The sequence below is a fragment of the Pteronotus mesoamericanus genome, unplaced genomic scaffold (genome assembly GCF_021234165.1).
Source record: "Pteronotus mesoamericanus isolate MK-2021 breed Mesoamerican mustached bat unplaced genomic scaffold, CSHL_Meso_final contig_56, whole genome shotgun sequence".
In the NCBI taxonomy this organism is placed as follows: Eukaryota; Metazoa; Chordata; class Mammalia; order Chiroptera; family Mormoopidae; genus Pteronotus; species Pteronotus mesoamericanus.
In genome coordinates, this window is record NW_026555201.1 from 32,216,217 (window position 1) to 32,237,550 (window position 21,334).

Below are 21,334 nucleotides of genomic sequence, written 5' to 3' on the forward strand. Positions count from 1 at the left end.
CTGATTCAAATAATGATCTCTTCCAGAAACAGACACATCCAGAAATAATGTGTTACCAGCTACTTTGGCATCCCTTAGCCAAGGCAAGGCGAATATATTTTCAGCAGGCAGAGAAATATGTGAACAGGAGTGGAGGTGAGAGAAAGGACTATGTTTGGGGAACTCGAAGAGATGCATTTTGGCCAGAATGTTGACAGTAGAGATATCTAGGGAGATGGGTGGGGCTAGCCTCGCCTGCCTTGAGAAAGAGTTAGGACTTCATCCTCAGGTAAATCAGAAACCGTTGAAGGACTTAAGCTTGAAGATAAGATGATCACACTTGTATTTTAGAAAGACCATCATTCTGTGTTCATGTGTTTCAGAAGAGTCTGTTTAGGGACTTGGAGCATGAGAACATGGGATGGGGGACAAGCGTGGAAGCAGGATAACCAATAGGCAGCAACCGTACTCATTCAGCCCAGAGATGGGGGTGGTCTAGTCTAGGGTTATACCATTAGAGATGGAGATAAGTAGACAGACTCAAGAGCTTCTCAGGGGTAGATACAATCAGCAGAAACTTGACACTGATTAAGCATGAGGAATGAGGCAGGAAAGCAAGTTATGGATGGCTCCCTGATTTCTGGCACACAGGGATGAGAAAGCCAGCTCCCAAACTACAGGACACTCCTGAGGGAGCAGGCTGCAGAGAGAGGTTGGGGAGTTCCATTTTGGAAATTGCTAGAGAGCGTGAGGGACATGCAAGTGAAATGTACCTTCAATCAGACTAAGAATTACAGGTTAGCATCTCAGGAGAGAGATCTGAATGGATTATCAATTTGGGAGTCATTGGCAGACGTTGGCAGTTGAAGCTAAGGCTGAAATCACATGGGACTATCTAGCTCCAGCAGTCCTGTCTTCAAAGAGGGTTGGGAAGTTTGTACTCTTTTCTTGGTTTGCATTTGTCAGACCATTTGCGTGTGACAGGAAATCCATTCTCATGTCACTTTATGCTTTTAAAAGTATTCTCCCTGTGTCCCTAGGTATTGGGTAAGGTATGTAGAGAGAGGCAATGCACTTTTTCTATATGTCCAAGGCCAAGTTCCAAATGGCAACAGGGCTCAGCTCAGAAGCCTGCCCGGTGCCCTGTCCACTAGAGTATACTGCGGTTGAGGCCATCCTTCCTGACACTCCCTAAAGAACACAGACAGCCATGACAGGACTGAAATTTATGATGATCCATGAAAGACTTCACCTAAGAGAAGCAAAGGGACAACCCATCTACCAGACTCCATGGCTTGGCGCTTCCTCCACCCTCACCCCATCACCCTTTCCTCACTCAGCGCATCCCACACTGTGTCGGCCTCAGCACTGTTTCAGACACAGTGTTCCCGCCTACCCTCAGCAGGTCTTAGAGAAAGGTCCATGGCTCCATGGCTCCTAAATCTCTGGACACTTGGCCACTCATCAGTTGTAAGAGGAGGTCCAACAGCACTCAAATGCTCAAAGGTAGAGCCAGAAGTAACACAATAACATGAAGATATCTGTTAGGGAGGAAGATCTGCTGACCCAGGAAGTCACAGTTCTTTGAGAAGACATAGAAAGGAGGCCATTTGGGCTTGTGGGTTTGTTCCCCTTTTGTTTCTTGAAAAGTGGAATTCTTTTTCCAAAACAAAGTTTGAATAGGGCTCAAACTCTGAGGAAAGGGTAAGGAAAACAAAACAAAACAAAACTTCTCTGATGATGCAGAAGCCCTGGGGAGCTGAGCCAGCCCCTTCCAGGAGGGAGGTCCTACCTCTGACATGATCACCCGGAGGCTTTGGGGCTTCCTGTAACAATTTTGAAAACCAGTAATTTAGTTCATGTCCCCAGGATAGTGGAAGATACAGAAGTATGAAAGCACAGAATTTAGCATCCAACTCCCTGGGTTTGAATCTGGCCAAGCTACTTAATTAGCTGTGTTATTCTGAATAAATTATTTAAGTTTTCTGAGCCTCACCATCTGTAAAATGGGGGTAGGAATTACAGAATTGTTTTGAGGATTAAAAGAAGAGAATAAAGTATTGTGCATTGTGCTTGGCATTGAGTAAATTCTCAATGAACAGGAATTTATTATGATTGTTTTATCAGTTGCCAAACATCGGGACTTTTTTAAGCAGCCTTATTGAGATATGTTTTACATAACATAAAAGTCACTAGTTTTAAGTATACAATTCAATGAAGTTTGGTATCCTTATAGAGTTGTATAGCCATCACCACAGTCTAATTTTAGAACATTTCTATCACCTTAAAAGCAAAGCTTGTGCTCTCTCAGTCAGTCGCTCCCCATTTTTCTTCCCCCAGCCATGGGAAACCAACCATACCACCATCTGTCTCTTTGTCTTTACCTTTTCTGAACATTTCTTATGGATGGAATCATATATTTGGCCATTTGTGACTGACAGTTCTCAGTTAGCATAATATTGTCAAGGTTTGCCCATGAAATAACATATTTCAGAACTATGTTCCTTTTTAAAATTTTATTTTAATTAATTAATAATCTTCATTTTCTAGAACTTTGTCCCCTTTTGTCGATGATTAGTATGCTGTTGTAGTACATTTTGTTTATCTACTCACCAGCTGATGGACATTTGGTTTCCAACTTTTTGGCTATTTTGAATAATGCTGCTACAAATATTTCTATGCAAGTACTTGAATATAAGCTTTTATTTATCTTTGGTAGATATCTCTCATTTTAAACTATTTTAATTTTTCAATTACAGTTGACATGCATTATTATATTAGTTTCAGGTCTACACCCCAGTGATTAGACATTATATAATATACTAAGTGACCATCCTGCTAGATCTCACAGCCATCTGGCACCATGCACAGTTATTAGAATATAACTAACTATATTCCCTGTGCTATACACTAGGTCCCCACTACTGCTCTGTAACAACCAATTTGTACTTCTTAATCCCTTCACCTTTCTCGTCCTTCTCCCCAACCCCTCCTCCCATCTGGCAACTGACAAAACATACTCTGTACCTATGAGCCAATTTCTCTTCTGCTTGTTTATTTATTTTGTTTTTTTAGATTCAATTGTTGATAGATACCTAATTATTGCCATTTTATTGTTCATATTTTTTATCTTTTTTTTCTTTTTCTTAAATAAGACCCTTTAACATTTCATATAATACTGTTTTGGTGGTGATTAACTCCTTTAACCTTTTCTTTATCTGCCCTTCAATTTAAAATGATAACTTGCTGGGTAGAGTAATTTTGGTTGTGGGTTGTTGCTTTTCATCTTTTTGAATATTTCTTGCCAGTCCTTTCTGGTCTGCAAAGTTTATGTTGAGAAATGAGCTGACAGTCTTATGAAAGCCCCCTTGTAGGTAACTAACTGCTTTTCTTTTGCTACTCTTAAAATTATCTCTTTGTCTTTAACCTTTGGCATTTTAATTATGATATGTCTTGGCATGAGACTCTTTAGGTTTATCTTGTTTAGGACTTTGTATGCTTCCTGGACTTGTAACTCTATTGCCTTCACCAGTTTAGGGAAGTTTTCTGTCATCACTTTTCAAATAGGTTTCAATTTTTTGCTCTCTGTCCTCCTTTCAGCATTCGCATGATGCAAATGTTGGTATACTTGAAGTTGTCCCAGTGGTTCCTTACACTATCCTCATTTTTTGGATTATTTTTCTTTTTGTTCTGGTTGAGTGTTTTTTGCTTCCTTATATTCCACATCACTGATCTGATTCTCAGTTTCATCTGCTTTGCTATTAACTTCTTCTAAATTATTTTTCATTTTAGTTAGTATATCCTTCATTTCTGACTGGTTCTTTCTTATGCTGTTAAGCTCCTCACTCTGGTCCTTGAGCATCCTTATAACTACTGTTTTGAACTCTGCATCCAGCAGATTGTTTGTTTCCATTTTGTTCAGTTCTTTTTCTAGAGTTTTGTTCTTTTCTTTCATATGGGACATGTATCTTTTTCTCCTCATTCTGACAGCCTCCCTGTCTTTGTTTCTATGTAGTAGATAGAACTGCTACATCTCCCAGGCTTGGTAGAGTGGCCTAATGTAGTAGGTGTTCTGTAGGGTCCAGTGTCACAATCTCCCTGATTACCCAATTTGGGCACTGAAGGTACACCCCCTGTGTGAGCTTTGTACACCTTCCTCTTGTGGTTGAGCCTTATTGCTGTTGGCATGCCAATAAGAGGGATTTACCTCAGGTTGATCAGCTGCAAGGACTGTCTGTGATCACCAACCACTGACCTCCAACCACCGTGGAGGATTAGCTGTGCAGGGGCCCACTCCATGGATCAGGATTTACTTCCATAGGGCTCTGTTGCCTGCTGATTCTGCCCATGAGTGTGTCTCTTGTGGAGGAGGTTGGGTGGTGATGCTCTGATGTGATCTGAGGCTGTCCACTGGGTGTGCTGGCTCTGGGGCCTCCTGGTAGGTGCAGGCCAAGGTCCACTGCTGCCTGTATTCTGCCCAAGGCCACCCAACATGAGCACAAAGTGATCTGCAGATAGCTGTTACTTGTGCTGGGCTTGGAGGTACCCAGGAGAGGCCAAGCTGTGAATCAAAGCTGACTGCTGCTTATGTCTGGCTAGGGTCACTTAGTGAGAGGTACGCTGAGGCTGGACACTGCTTATTTGAGAGATTTTAGGAAAATCTGAAGCATGAGCCAAGACAGGTCATTTGTATGGTAAAGCTACTGGAAACAGCTTGGGTGGGCTTGAAAGTTGTTTGGGACAGGGCCTGAGGGAATCACCAGTGCAGGGCAAACAGTGTGAGGCAGGTTAATAAAATCTCAGATATTCCACCTGCCTCCTGGCTCTGTTGGGAGAAGGGCTCAGAAAAGGAATAATGGCTTCTGCCAGCATTTCTGTCTGGGAGAAACCTACCCCCCAACTCTCACCCTGATGCCAGACACTTCATTTCCTCCATGTATGCTTCTGGTGCCTTTCAAGGTGCTGCTCTAGCACTAGAGCTCAGAGGGAGTGAGTCTGAGTTAGTTTGTTCATGGGCCCTTTAAGAGGAGCTGCCTGTGCCTCCAGAAGCCCTTCATCTCTCTCAGCCTCAGTCTCAGCTGGTTTTTACAGCCAGAAATTATGGGAACTTCTCTCCCTGGCACTGGAACTCTGGTGTGGGGGGCCTAGTGTGGGGCTAGGACCCTTTGTTCCTCACAGGGGACCTCTGCATCAGAGATATCCTTCCCAATTTTATCCTCCCTTTGTGGTGTGGGACCAGCTGGTTCCACATCTCTACCCCTTCTGCCAGTCTCGATATGGCTTCTTTAAATCCCTGGTTGTAGGACTTCTATTCACTCAGATTTCAGGTTGTTCTGAATGATGGTTGTTCTGTAGTTTAGTTGTCATCTTGATGTGGTTGTGGGAGGAGGCAAGTACCAGGTTACCTATGCCACTATCTTCCATTTCAATTTTTCAAGATTAGTTGGAAATCTGGATATTTAAAGACAGGCTAGAAATCTGGATTTTTCTGTAAACGTCTCCCAGTTTTTAAGTGTTGGCAAGTAATTACTTTAGAGAAAAACAAACTTGTATGATTGAAATAAAGTGTCCAGAAGCTATCAGCTTGGCACATCCAGAGTAGAGTTACTGCACATGGTGCGACCTATGTCTGACTAAACGTGTCTGCAGATGCGTCATGGCTGAGGCTGACTGTGCCAGAGGGGGCCGGGCTGGAGGCTGAGCAGCATGTGGAGCAAAAGGCCCAGTGCTGTGCCTGGGTCCCTGGGGAGAGGTCTGTGTGTCACCATGCTGGTCGGAGATGGGATTGTGCTACCCTGCTGTGGGTAGAAACATGTTTCTGTGCTATGGGGACATCCTTTTCCCTTATCTGTGGAGATGGTACAAAGATTCACTTCCCATCTGAACTCACCTGAGGGGCTTCTCCATGGACCCTATCTTTATTTGAAATGTTAGTATTTTGTTCATTGTGGACTTTATTGGCACTGATTTTGATTTTTTAAAAATATTGCATTAAAATATTACTTGTCTCAATCACTGGGTGTCCCCTTAGACTTTGTGCCCAAGGCAAGTGCCTCAGTCACCTCACCCTACTCCCTGGCCTGAATCCCAGGCCTGAGTGGTGGATTGGTAGATTGTCCATGAGGCAGGCCAACTCTCAGATGTCAGCTCTCACAGCCACCTGATGAGAGACAATCACCGCACAGAGCAGGTGGATACTGGGGAATGAAGACCAACTTTGATTATGGCCAAAGTGAACAGTCACTAAGAAATATACTGGGTGAGAGTAGGGAAGAAGCAACACACCCCAAAGGCAAATAGGAACTGTTTCCAGAAGATTTATTCTTTCGGATCCTTGACAATTCTTTCTCCTGTTCTTTAGTAAGAAAATGAACAGACTGACTTCCAGGGGATCCACTATGACCTGTGGCTCTCCAAGTTTACAAAAAGCTTTCCCCTTTGTCCAATTATGAAAGCTACAGATATTTGACTGTGAGGAGCTCAGCTAGCCTAAGAGAAAACTATATTCTTGGAAGCATCTCTTGTCTGAGGCTTCCCCCAAATCCTAGAGCCCAACCCTGGGGCTTCCAGGTCAGTGGGTCTGTCTGAGTCACCACAAGCCTGCGAGCTGAGTCTCAATGTGGCTGGACTTGTGCTCACCCAGGGCAGGCAGAGCTACTAGAGGCACTGTGCCCCTGAGCAGAGTGGGCAGACACTGCCCACTCTGTTCATAAGCTTCAGGTGGATTGCCTCACCCACTCCTAGAAATTCTGCCTGCCTTTGAAGTGAAGGGCAAGGCCTGGAAGTTTGGCTGAACCAGTAGGAAGTCTAGATGAGCTTGACTGTTTCAGACATAGAAAAAAAGAGACCAATGGATTGAACTTCTCCATACCTTCCACCCAACTTCAGAAATAAAACATTACCAATACCATTGAAGTCCCTTAAAACAACTTAAATGTCTACCCTTGGGAGAATGGCTATATGCATGGAAGCATATTCTAGAATATTCCTCAGGAGGTAAAACAAATGAATCAGGGCTATGTGTGTCAGCACAGACAAATTTTAAATACATTGTTGACCTTGATACTCTCCATGGATATTTCCTGGGGACTCTAGAACTAACTTGCTCTCTGAGAGCTCTCAGCTTAGGACAGGACCTGAGTGTTCCTGCTTTCTTCTCTTCCTTTCCTCTCTCTTCCCTCTGCCCTCCACCCCCTGCCCAATCCTCTTCTCTTTCTTTGTCCAATCTTGGCGTATGTTCTTCCTGCCTCTCTTGTTTCTCTCCTTTTTCCTCTTTCTTTTCTATTCATGGGAGAAGCCCAAGGTGGGGTATGAGTGTGCAGAGAGGGGTGTATGTGTGGTGGAAGGCGTTAACATCAGTTCATACCAAACTACATTGTGTGCTGTGCACGTATCACCACATGGTCAATTCATTATTATTCCCATTTTAAGGCTAAGAAAACTGAAGCTCAGAGAAATTGGAAAATGGGCCAAGGCTCTGCAGGTTGTAAACAACTGAGCTGACACTTGAAATCAGGTAGAATTCAGACTCTGCGCTCCTCCTCCTTCCCACCACATACCTGTCCCCTACATTTTCCTCTCCTGCCTTTTCTCTCTTTTCCTCTCTGAAGACTGTTCAATATCATATCACTTACTGCTACGATTACCAGCATTACTCTTATACTCCCTGTTGTGCGTTTTGAGGATGCCATAGGTATGGTTTATCAAATGCTTTCTGAACAAGACCTTATTTGGTCCTAGCAACTCCCGTGAGGTAGTTGGGGCTGATATTAAGCCCATCTTACAAACAAGAACCAGAACTCAGAGAGTTGGGGACACGCTGAAGGCCACATGGGCCATGAGCTCCCCTTCTGTCCCTGACTCTGCATCTAGTTCCTTTCGTTCTTCTGCTTCCCTGAGACCCTTCAAAATCATGACACCACTTGAAGTCAAGTGTGTGTCACTGGGGATACCGTGCTCATGAAACTAGAGCCTGTCTTTAAATTTGGATATTTTGTTCATCATGAATTTTTTTGACATTAGCTTTGATTTTTTTTAAAAAAAAATATTGCATTAAAATATTATTTATTCAACTGCTGGGTTTATTTGGTGCCCTTAAATGTTGCACTGGAGGTGATGCCTCATCTCCTTACCTTAGTCCCAGCACTGTCTGTCATTCTCTAGTATCAGAAAAACACTGGGTTGACTTTGAATGAGGTCAGTGTGCGAAAGCTGGTTTCAAGGCAGTGCCACCTGGTCTCCTTTTCTGACCCTTCTCCATAATTTTGGTTTAGAGAGTCTCAGTGCCCTTCCAGGAAGACTGTCTGATCAGAATGATCCTGTAGGAGCAGGTGAGTACCTTGGGTCAGTACAGAAGGAGGAGGCCTGCTTTTTTCAACAGCCTCTTGTTGTTAGTGGATGTTCAGTACTTGGAGCAAGTTGGCATAATGAAGCCTTTTCCAGGCAAGGGACTATTAGGGAATAAACTTCCACGGATACCTCCTCATGTACCATCCACCCCCCTCCCTGCCACTATTGGCCTTTAGGGAAATAGAAGGAACAGCCTGATCAGGCTTTTTCCTAGAAAAGCCCTTTGATGAGCCCATTATGGAAAATGAAGCTGTTTTTGTTTTCTTTGATTAATCAGTGTCCTGTTTCCCAAAGCAAACATGGCCTTAGATCTTCCAAGGTACACAGCTGCACAGGAAGGGCTGTGGCTGCCTGGATCTTGACAAGGACCCCAAAACTGGAGGGGACACATGTAACCTTGTCCTCAAGGACTTAGCCCTTCACTTTTTTACCTTCAAGGGCACCCAGGTTACTTATTTCCTTTATGGGTTTTTTTTTTTTGTTTGTTTGTTTTGTTTTCCCTCTGTGAGCAGGAGAAATGTTAGCCTTTAAAGATTTCTCTACAGTTCCTTGAAAGCCATCAGGGTGAACTGAGCCAGAGAATTATAGAACAGCAAAGCTCACTTAAAGCAACAGTGTCTTTGTACCAGGCTGTGGGATTTAATTGATCTGTTTTTATTACAAATTATTAAGAACAAGACACTAATTTTGTGAACAAAATGGAGGGACCTTCCCCTCTTCTTTCTGTGTTTTTGCCAGAGGGACTCAATTCCTTGCCGTGTTGATAAAAGAAAAATTATGAAACCTCTTTCAAGGGAGGCTGTATTCGTTAACCTCATACAGCCATAGCATACCCTTGTTTCAATTAAAAAGAAAATAAATAAATAAAAAGAAAGGCTTCCTAAAGCATTTGTTCATTTTAATTTAAGAGCCTTGGGAGTTTTATAAATATTCAGCCGTATTCTCCTCTCAGAGGGAGCCAAGCCCTTTGAGGTATGAAGAGAATGAAGCATTAAATGGTCTCCCACGTTGTTTTATGTGATTTTGTAATGTCTGAGTGGAAGCCATATATCACCGGAACCGGCCCCCACGTGTGCCGTCTCTGCCTTCCATTTCACAGATGAGGAACCTGAGGTCCAGGGACTCTCTGACTTACTGACACACAGATCAACTGGAGGCCAAATTCTGAGATTTTTGCCTTCCTCTCCCCGGCATCACCCACAAAAGGGCCCATCTCCTTTCCTCTATACCAGTGGCTCCCAACCAAGGGCGACTCTGCCTTCCAGGGGACATTTGGTAATGCCTGGAGGTATTTTTGATTGTCACAATTTGGGACGAGGGCACCAGAAGAGGAGCTGTTGACCCTACTGGGTAGAAGCTAAATATCCTACAGAACAGCCCCCAACAGAGAGCCCTAGCCCTGAATGTCGGTAGTGCTGAGGCAGAGAAGCCTTGGTCCATGCTGTGCTCCGCATTGCAGGGAAATTCCGGCCTCTGAGAGTTGCCTAGAGCTCCTGTGCCCAGCGACAGCCTTGGCCCCTATCCTCTGGCAGCCACAAGAGTTAAAGCCGCTGTCTAGAATGCCCTTCTGCAGTGGCCAAGTGTCCCCTGCAGAGTTGACTGAGGGACATGCAGTGCATCAGCCGCAGCTGCTGTGATTTAGAGTTTGTAGTCACAGGACGCCTGTCTTCAGTTAGCTGCAAGCCCACTGGTAGCCTCCCTGCCAGGAAGCGAGAGAGTTCCACAGAGGCCCGCAGCCCCCGCCAGCTGACAGCCCCTGGTATTCGGGTGGCTGCTGCTCAAGGGCACCTGGGAATAGGCCCTGGCCGAGATGGCACTGAGCACGTGGTCCTCCCTTCCGACCTATCCGTCAGTGGTGATCCTGCCAGAAGATGGCCTATTGAACATTTCCAGGAATAGCACTGCCAAGCCTGTCAACTGCTTTCTTGGAAATACACTCAATAAGGATGGCAGGCCTCCAGCAGGGAGAACAGAAAGCCCGGCCTGGACCATGCCACTGAGAACCGACAAGGCCTGGCTGCAGGCCCTGTCAGCGCCTTGGGGAAGGGGAGCTGGGCTTGCTGGGCTTTGCAGCTCAGCAGCTTCCGGAGTCATTTAAAAGGTTCTCAATGTGGAGGGAAGACGGTCACACCTTTCAGAGGGCCCCAGGCTCTGCTGACTTTGTGCAACTCTGTGACCTCCACAGGCCGGCTCTCTTTTTTCAGATACCAGTAGACGGCAAGGCCAAAGGCCTGGGAGGCCGGGAATGAACTGTCTGCAGCAACCAGCCTCAATGTCATCTGGGATCATTGCCCATCACTCCTTCTCTTATAAGCTTTATTCCCAAACAGAGCCAAAGGAGTATCTGAAGGAGGAGTTTTATTTTGCCCCCCACCCCACATCATCTCCTTATCACTCAGATGACAGCAAAAATAAGAGGCTAAGACGTGAAACTGAAAGAAATATCTAGTAATTCACCCTCCTTCCCCCACGCCCACCCCCATGCCCCTCACAGAGGCCTGACATACCTGTTGAAATCTGACCAGCCTGGAGCCCTTTCCAGCCTCTGGGGCGCACCAGTGGTCGGGCTGGGGGTGCCAAAGGAAGACCAGCTGCCTTCAGGGAAAAGCTCCTTAAGGATGTAGACATCCAATAAAGACAAGAGACCAAAACTCTCTGCTGCCCAGGGTGTTCAGGGAATATTGGGTATTCACCTTTTAAAAATAATAATAATAGAGTTACAAAGTTTATCACAGAGTAGGTATGGGGCATCTTTTTGTTGCCAAAAGCCGCTGACTCACAGGACTAATATTTGAGGCCCACACAGAACTACAGTGAGCTGGAGGTAGGGTTGCCAAATTCAATGTCAGATGCCCAGGTAAATTTAAATTTCAGGAAAACAATAAATAATTTCTAGGGGTATAAGTATATCTCAAATATTATTTGCTATTTATCAGAAATTCAAATTGTCCTGGCTTCGTGTGTTTTTGTTTGTTAAATCTGGCCACTCTACTTGTGGCATAAATTGACCTAGTTGTTAACAACAGGGAACATATTTAACATATATGAAAGCCCATACCCGTTAAGAGAGGAGGAAGGCAAGGAAAGAGAAGGGTAGCCAGACAGAGGGAAAGCAAGAGAAGTGTCAGGAAGAAGGTGAGATAAGCATAGGAAAGGAGGGAAAAAATCTGCTATGCCCTCCTGCCATCAACCAATCCAAGCCTAGGACCCAGGCGCTCTGGACAGCCCCAGGTGCGCGTCTGCTCACCAGTTGGCCGGGCCAGCTGCCATGCCTGTAGGCTTGAGCCTGCGTATGTGTGCATCAACATCTGGCACGGTTCCTCTGCTCATTCGCATGCTCCATTGTCTCTTCGGACTTCCTAAATTCAAAGATAAAATTATTAAGAATTTCAAGATAGTGACAACAAAGCATTAAACCAAGCACAGCGTCCCTTCTGAGTGGGCCCTGCATGACTGCACAGGTTGCACATCCATGAAGGTGATCCTGCTCCTGAACTGACCTACCCTAGCTTTGCCTATGGAGCATCTTATATTATATTATTTTCTAACAATGTATCATCCTAAATTATTTGGTGTCTATTTTCCCCAAGAGTGAGCTGTCTGTTTTGTTAATACAGTTTTACTGGAACACATTGGCACTCATTGCTTTAGGTGTTGTCTGTGGCTGCTGTTATATTACAATGGCAGATCTGAGTAATGCAACAGGGAATGTGTGGGCCACATTGCCTAAAACATTTGCTCTCTGGTCCTTTATAGATGTAAGCTGATGTCTGCACTAGATGTAAGATTCTTGAAGGCAGGAATCCTGTCTGTGTAGAGCAGTTCCTGGCATACAGAAAATGCTCAGGCAACACTTGTTTTAAAGAAAATGAAAGGAAAAAAATGAATATATGAAGAGCTTGGCATTTTTTGGAAGTAATTATTTTATCTAAAAGAAAAACAAGTAAGTTTTATGTTTGACTTTTTTTTTGTTTTCTAATAAAAATTACATTTAAAATCACTTACCACACTGTGAAATTGACTCTCCAGGGAAATGTAAGGGGTTTGTCTCGTGGCTTGGCATACTCCCTGACACCCTGCCACTCACCTTAGTCTGAGGAAGCACAGACATCCATCTATATCATTCAATAAATATTTATTGAACAAAGCACAGGGCTAGACATTAGGACAGGAATGGCAATGATTCACTTGTGTCTTACTTAACAGACCTACAGAACCTATAGTCCAAAGGAGAAAAGACATACGAGTATATGTTACATGCAAATGCACATATATAACTATATGATAAACAGTGTTAAGTGCAAAAGAAAACTTCTGGATCAAGCGCTATGGGCTTTCAGAATCAGGACAGATTCCTTTTGGCTACAAAATCAGAAGAGGCTTCTCTCCTGTCCTTCTGTTTGGTCTCAGATCCAACCCCCATCCTTTCTACTTCGCTCTGCACCACAAGGAGCAGGTGCCTGTAAACTACGTATCCCTGCTGCCCTGCCAGCTGTGGGAAGGGTGGAACCAGACTGCTCTCTGAGCCTCAGTTTTCTCACCTGTGTGAGTGTGTATGTGTGTGTGTGTGTGTGTGTGTATAAAATAAGTATTCAAAGAATATAGCTATTATTGCTTTTAGCCTTGCTTAGGTGAGTGGGAAAGAAAGCAGTGATCAATTAGTGAAGTCTGCTAAGTAAGAGCGAAGGATGGGAGAGGCATGTTCTGTGGGAGGAGTATTTACCAACCCTGATATTTTGAAACTGTATTGTGAAGACAGAACTGATAGGACCTAGAAAACGGATCAACAGACTGGAGTAAGATACTGGGAGAAATCAAAGAACAGGATACCAAAAGTGGGTAGAAAGAGTAAGTTTGGGAGAGAAGGGTTATGAATTCATTTTTGGACAAGGCTGTTGGACTCTTTTCAGTTGCAAAAACAAACAGAACCAACAAGCAATGATACACTTGAGGCCATCTCAAGAGATTGGGGGTTTTGATAGAAATACAGATATGTTCAGTGACTTAGCAAAGAAAACCACCTCAGCAGCTACATATTCAGGCCTTGTGGGGAACTGGAAAACTATGCAGGAAACTATAGTAACTCATTACTGGGGTCTGATCTCCCTCAAAGAGGAGAAACCATTGTTCTTTACTTAGCAGCTCTTCCCTGTTCAAGACTCCTTGTGTTCTCTCTCTTTCCGGTTTTGCTCTCTCTGCCTCTGTTTCTGTGGTTATATGCTCTGTGACTTGCATTCAAGATTGATCTGACTCGATATTTGCCATCTAAAATGAAGCTTCCTAACCAGGCCACATTCTCTCTTCAGGCCCCCTCACAGTCTCTTTAGGTCTGGTGCGTTTTTGATGCTTTATCTGGACACAGCAACATCATCTGATGCAAAGTGTCCAGGCCCCCCGTTTCTAAGAAGAAGCTGTGCAACGAGCTGTGAAACCAGCAGGTTTTGTTAGAGAGTTGAGGATGTCAGTGAGCTCTCCATGAAGTGGAAAAAGTAAGATTGGGTCATGTTGAGAGAGCATCGCAGATTCTTAATTACCTATGATATTACCGACCTCATATGAATTTGATCATACAAGATCAAATCTGTCCAGGGTTTAGGGCAAAGAAGTCAGAAATTATTTATGCAAAATATTTTTTTTTCCATTGGAACCCAGAAAGTGAAACAATCAGCAAAGGGAGGAATTTTCTTGCTATCCTTATAAGGACTTCACTAATTTCTTAGAGAATAGTGTAGAAATTGGCCTCTGAGGCAGTAGGTGTGGTGAGGTTAAGGTTTTCTTACTACTTTGAGAATAAAATATTCTACAGCTCAGGAAAATCAATAAAACACCCAACCCTCCGTGATTCTTCTCAGAACTCTTCAAATCTGAGACATCCATCACATCATTGGAATTTGAGGGACCCAGAGCTTGCAACACACACATTCCAAGGATAAATTCATACAAACTCATTTATATGAATTTCTTTAAAAACAAAGAAAGGAAGAAAAAGAAAGGAATGATGAGAAAGAAGAAAAAATACAACAAAAATGGAATGTTTTGAGAATCTATTATTGATGGAGACTCATGGAGCCGTAAGGGGGCAGGTGGATGCTTGCTCTTTAAATGCCTGGTGAGGACACATGGAACGATAACTCTTTATGCTGCTGTACCCAAGAGCCAGTATGTATGCTTTCCTTTCAGTCCTTAAGAGAGAAGTGCCCCAGCATGCAGAGTCTTTCCTCAGAGTAATTTCAATTAAAAATGGTGAGTTTGAAAGGCACTATTGAGGATATAGAAAATTTTAACTGAAAAATAGTCAGTGCCTTATCCTTTAACCATATTCCCTTGTTATAGAAGTACTTTTATTATTCTCATCCACATGCATGTATAATTTATATGTCATTGTTCTTGGAAGCCCTTGGGCTTAGCACGCAGATCTGCTGGGTGTGAATCCCGGCACTTGGCATCTCTGTGATTTGGCAAATTATGTAAACTCTCTGGGCCTCAGTTTTTCTCACCTGAGCAGTGGGGATAATACTAGTAGCTACTAGAGGATTAAATGAGACAACTTCAACAGACTGTCTAGTTCAATACCTGGCACATACTCAGTCAGTTGTGACCATTTATCCATCATGAAAATAAGGCAGCTCTCAAGTTCCGGGTTGGGGCAAAAGAGTTGAGCAGTCGAAGCCTGTGTTTGTCTCCCTACTTTCTCCCTTTCTCTCAGTGGCATGACCCTGGGTCTCCTTCCTCTGGCTGGCCCGGCCCCTGCCAATTCAAGATGTAAGAAGCAACACACGTTGTCAAGGGATCACCCAGTATGTGCTGGAAGGACCCACAGTAGCACTTGGGAAAACACGTAGATGTTAGCTGATCCCATAGCAGAGTGGCCGAGCCCCAGTGCTGTGCTCAGTGCATCAAGGGCACAAGCTGAAACAGCACCCTACAAGGTGGCCACTGTGATTTTCAAACAGTTGAGGAATCTGTTTCTCAGGAAAGTTACTGTTTTGGGCTGTACTGTGTCCCCCCCAAATTTGTATCTTTAAGCTGTAACCCCCCTGTACCTCAGAATATGACTGTGTTTGGAGATAGGGCCTTTAGGGAGGTTATTAAGTTAAAATGGGGCTATTAAGTTGGGCCCTAATACAATCTGACCTGTGTTTTTAGAAGAAGAGGCAATTTGGACACCAGGGATGCATGCACAAAGGGAAAGGCTGTATGAGGACACAGGGAGAAGGTGGCCATCTGCAAGCCAAGGAGAGAGGCCTCAGAAAAAAACCAGCCCTGCTGACACCTTCATCTTAGACTTCCAGCCTCCATAACTGAGAAAAATCAATATCTGTTGTTTAAGTCAGCCAGTCTGAGTTATTTTTCTATGGCAGCCCTAACACACTAACATAGTTACATAACTTGTAAGAACTTAGGGGTTACTCAGCCTTAAAAAGGAAGGAAATTCTGCATATGCTATGTGAAAGAAGCCAGTCACAAAAGGACAAATACTCTATGGCTCCAGTCAGATGAGGTATCTAAAGTAGTCAACTTCATAAAGACAGAAAATTAAAATGGTGGTTTTCAGGGGCTATGGAAGGGAGGAATGGGGAGTTAGCGTTTCAGAGACCCAGAGTTTCAGTTTTTCAAAGTGAAAAAATCTGGAGGCAAATGGCTGCACAACAACGTGAATATACTTAATGCCAGTGAACTGTACTCTTAACAATGGTTAAAATTGTACACTTTGTGACTTGTGTATTTTATACACTAAAAAGTTGCTTGGGGGGCCTCTCATTCATCATGAAGTTCAGTCTTGCTGAAATCTTGGCTAACTGCTTTTGGGGGGATGAAAGAAGGGAATTGGAGCAGGAGGAGGGAGTAGGGGAGGGAGAGGGGGGACTCAGGGGTGAGAAAGGCCTGTTTACTTTTGCTGCTATGTCAGAACATTTGCCTGCACAGATAAATGGAAGCCCTGGTCCATCTGCTTTTCAACCCCCAAGTCATAATGCACATACAAGGATTTTGCCTTTGTCAGTAATGATGATAGAGGAGAACAGGATTTCCAAATATGAGGCTGAATTCTCTGACTTTTTTTTTTCTTTTTTAATGCCTTTTTCTCTTCTCTTTCCCAACATCTTCTGGGCCTTCTTTTCATCACACACTGAAAGAAAACATTTTCTCAGTGGCGGTCAAAGCACTTTTCAGATTCTTCCACAGCAACAACAAATCAGGAGAGCCACTTTATGGCCACCTTGATTTTGCTGGCTGTCAAAATTTGTGACAGAGACAGGGATGGGGAGGGCCTGCGGGAGGAGCTCTCTCACCGCTCTGGGTTTACAGCAGAGCTCGAAAGTTGGAACAGCCCCTGTCTTAACTTCCTCTCCCCTTGTAAAAGGGGCCCCCTCTTCTTACACACACACGGTTTTCTACGTCTGCATGTACCCGATTGCAGTTCTCCCCTCCTCCCCCAATAAATTCTTTCCGGTGATGGAATACCTAGTCATTTTTTGTTTAAGGTCAGCATGACCCCTTGCAATGGTTCTTGACCCAATCGAAGAACTGAAGGTTTGGGTTCTTGGCGTCTGCTGGCTCTTTTGGTTTGAATTGGTCGATATGGCCCTAATGGGGGATTCCCCAAGCAATCCACCCGTGGGCCCTAAGAAAGACAAGTGGCCCAGGCCCTCTCTCTGCCTGCACCCTGCCTTAACCTCCCAGTGCGGGCCCTCTAGGGGCCTTGAAATCTGCGAAACTGTTAAGGTTGTGAAAGACAAGGAAATACTTAGAAATGATTCCAGACTGAAAGAGACAAAAGAGACAGCCAACTGTAACTCGGTTCTGGGTGGAATTGTTTCGCTGTAAAGACATGATTGGGACAATTGGCATTACCCAAACCAGGTCTGAGGACTAGCTTGTAGTGCTATATTGTGTATCTCCTGGTTCTGGTGTTTGGACTGTGGCCACACAGGCAATGTCCTTGATTGTAGGAATTACCCCTTAAAGCATTCGGAGTGCAGGGCCATCGGATTGGCAACTTACTATCACATGGTTTAGGAAAAAATAATTCTTTGTACTGTTTTCCAACTCTTCTGTAAGTGTAGTTTTCTTTCAAAATGAAAAAGAAAAGTAAATGGGAGGAAGGAAGGGGGGAAGGAAAGGAGGGAGGGAGGGAAGGAGGAAGAAAAGCAGTGCCTTGTTTGGTTGGGAGGGAAGCCATCCTCACTATGAGCTTTTTTTCCAGGTGGTTTCAGGCACAAGCCTGAGATCTTCCTTGAACTTGAATCACCTCTGAGTCTTCCTGGTGATGCCAGTGAGATTTAGGAAGCTCGTAGGACTGTGCTAGCGCACCTTTCTTATTCTGTAAGTCTCAGGGCCTTCCTTTCTGTTCTCATTGTTCTCCTGGCATACTTGTTCCTTTAAACAAACAAACAAACAAACAAACAAACAGTGTAGCTACATAGGATAAACGCTGTGTTAATTTATTATTTAGAAATCTGAGAAATGAATGCTCTGATACTGAATTTTTAAGTTTTCTTCTTTTCCAAGTCTAAAAAAAAAATCTTAAAGACCCACTGATACATATAAGGAAAATCAGTTTTAAGATAGTTCTTCTATTCCCTCCCCCAAATCAGTCACTTAAAGGCTATTATACTTGATTTTAAAAAAAGGACTGTCTGAGTGGAAATAGGGAGTGGGGTACCACATAAAAGAAGGGGAAGGGACCAGACAAAGAACATATATGAATGACCCACAGACATGGACAACAGAGTGGGAATTGACTGTGGGAATGGGGGGTAGGATGGATGGAGGAGGGCAAAGGGGGAAAAATGGGACAACTGTAATAAAATAACAACAAAAATAATTTAATAAAAAACAAAGTAAACTGAGAGCTTTTTAATAAACACTACAATGTCTTCAAAATTTTTTTTAAAAAGATGACAAAGTTTGTCCATAATCTTGCTACTCAGAAGAACTTGTGATGACTTGATTTGTAAGCTTATAGAGGGGTGCATGTGTACTTAAACTTATTTTTTAAATAGAACTCACACTGTACATACTATTTATGACATTGGCTATTTAACAATATTCTTCTACAACTTCATTTTTGAAGGTTTACTAGCAAGTTAACCTTTACTTGCGCTTACTAACCCCAGCTGGGGTTGGAGTTGACATTCCCTGGTCCACCCTCCATGCCTTGGATTTTTGGCTCACATTGTGCCTTAATGCAAAAGAAAAAGAAAAGACTTGCCAGGTTTTTCTGAGAGGATTTATATTGTTTCTCACTTTCCCATGAACAGAATTGGGCCCTGAAGAGGAAGTTTCAAGGAGTGTCAAGAGTCCACTCCCGAACGGGTGAGCTGGGCTCAGATCCTGATTCTCTTCTTGCCAGCTCTGTGAAGATAGACATGTTACCTAATATCTCTGGACCCGTTTCCTGATTTGTGAGGTGGGGGTGAAATGAATAGTATCCATCCCACAGGGTTATTGAAGGATCGATGAGCTGTAAGTAGTTGATACATAGTAAGTGCTCATTGGCATTGGCCATTGTTAATAATATTAATAAATAAGAGGAAATTTTCAAGGTCTGCAGAAGGCTGGGAGGACAGTGAGTGGGGCAAGCTCCTTCCCAGGAAGGGAAATAGTCCTCTGCATTGGTGGCAAGGAGTAATTATAATTGAAAAATATTTTCCAAGTTCTGGAGCTGACGTGTAATCCTTGTGACATTTTAATCTCTGAGTAATATATTCCATTGCCTGCAAAACTGTGACTTTTCAGTTTATTGCTTTTTCCTCTTCTCTCTCAAACCTGAATTCTTTCTCTTCTCGGCTCCAGCCTGTCTCCAGCAACCATGAGCTGGGCAGTGTGGACTACGGAGCCAGATTCTTAACTCAGGCAAGGAAGCCTGAAGCCTCAGCAAGGTGCATGGCATTCCCTGGGGAGAGTAGAGAAAACCTACTGTGTGCTCTGTCAGTCACATCACCTTTCCTGCTAGCAACAGCCCTGTGCTGCAAATATTGCAACAATCTCCATTCTAGGTGGCAGCAAGTGGGTTCCATGCATGGGGCGTTGGAGTCGGTGAACCCAAGTCTGGCTTTGTTACTCACGCATTCGCTATGACACCTTGGGCAAGTTACTTAACTTTTCCCTCATACCTAAAATGAAAGGGGTAATAATAATGCTGGCCTTGGAGGGTTGTTGGGAAGATAAAATGTGCAAAATAAGTTTATAGTATAGGACCTAGAATATAGTGCATGCTCAATAAATGCTAATTAGGATTGTTGTTATTGTTTAGCATTGAAAAAAAAAACTGAGTCTCAGGGAAGTTATAATTATTATTACATCTTACAGGTAAGTAAACATCGCTATTCCTTGGTTTTTTTCTCACTGTATACAGCAGCTTACCTCTCTGTGGCTAAGACTACCATTCCCCTGCTTTTTATAATAAAAGAAAATTTTGATGGGCAGAAAAGCTACATTTCCCAGCATTCTGTGTGGCTAGATGTGGCCATGTGACTAGTTTGGCTAGTACAATGTGCCTGCAAGTGATATCTGAAGCTTCCTGGTTAGGTGTGTACAGGGAAGAAGTCTGCCTGCTCTTGCCTCGTAATTGACTACATGGGCTTGCACAGAAGAAGGACATAAGCCTCTATCTTGTTTAGGCCACTGTGTTTTGGGTCTCTGTTACATCAGCCAAACTCATGGAGAAGGGGCAGCAGTGTCAGTGGTAGCAGGGCTCTGGCTAGGAGTCAGGAGCCCTGGGTTTCCTGGACCTGCCCCTGCCCCTCATTTGCTGCCTGTCCAAAGTATTCATTTGCTCCCTCATCTCATAGTGTGTATTTTTGTCAGCAACTGTACTGGATGTTAGCGATGCAGAGATAAATAAGACACCTCCCCAGAAATGATCGAATCTACCTGTAGTGTTGGTAATGTTATCCATGTTCATCGTTGATGAGAATATACTCCCTTGCAGGAGATACAGATTCAGTTTCCGATGCAGCCCAGGGCTCTTAAGCAATTTCTTCACAGGTTTCAAACCTTTTATGGGTTCCAAATCTGTTAACATAGATCTGTTAACAAACCTGTCAAAACTATGTTAGTTCTAAGTCCTTGGTGAAGATCCTAGTAAGAACCTCAGCTCCAATGGTTTTCAGTCAAGTGAATAGAATGGTACTTAGAGGATTAAAAGAGCAAACACATGGAAAGCACTTACCGCTGTATCTGACATTAGGGTCAATGATGATGAAGACATAGGATTGTGGGGTTTGGTATGAGTTGTCTGACAAAGACCCTCTGAAGGATGGTTACCACCAGTATTCTGCCCCTGCTAGGTGCTATGTAGTTTAAATGAGGCTGTGCTTGTTAGAACACTTTTTCAAAATGGTAATGTCATAGTGACGTGAAGTCAACGTTAAAACCCTCCCTTCCTTGGTCCCTCAACCTGCTGTCCTTGTCCTTGGCAAGACCCCATCTGACAACTGCTACTGCATTGCCATGTTTTATTGTTATTCTGAGAGTCAATGACATGGGCTGAAAATCATCTGGTCCCTGTGTCCATTGGGCTCTGTCCACATACAAACACAATCAGACAGAGTTCAGGAAAAGAAAAAGATTTAATCTAATCTTTATAGTATATTGTCTCTCTGCATTTGAATATTCATAACAAGCAACCAATTTTTGAGTCCTAGAATGTTGACTTTCAATACAACTTACGATATATATTATGTATATAAGGAATACATATTTAAATTTCCTAACTCCACAGAGTAATGATTATTATCCTGACTTCATAGGTAAGGATATTGAGATTCAGAACGGTCATATAACTTTTCTCAGGTATCTAGAGGCAGTTCTACTGTGAAGCTAATAAAGTTTAAGCTCAGGCCTCTCACTTACACAAGCCTCTTCCAAGGCCCTGTGCTGGTTTTGAATCCATGAATTTGTTAAAAATTTCTTTTTCTGAAAGGGCTCCTCAAATTATAGAAGCTTCAAGCTCTACAAAATCTAGATCTATCCCTGTAAGGTCATGCAGATGCTAAATACT

General features: G+C 43.5%; 1 protein-coding gene across 1 annotated transcript in view; it reads left to right on the forward strand.

Moving 5' to 3' along the window:
- The window catches only part of CRADD (CASP2 and RIPK1 domain containing adaptor with death domain), a 237,579-nt gene extending 218,926 nt beyond the window's left edge, over positions 1-18,653 (forward strand). The window contains exon 4 of the transcript XR_008529686.1: positions 18,591-18,653. The gene's annotated coding sequence lies outside the window, so the exon portion shown is untranslated. The remainder of the gene's footprint in view (positions 1-18,590) is intronic.
- Positions 18,654-21,334: the final 2,681 nt, after the last annotated feature.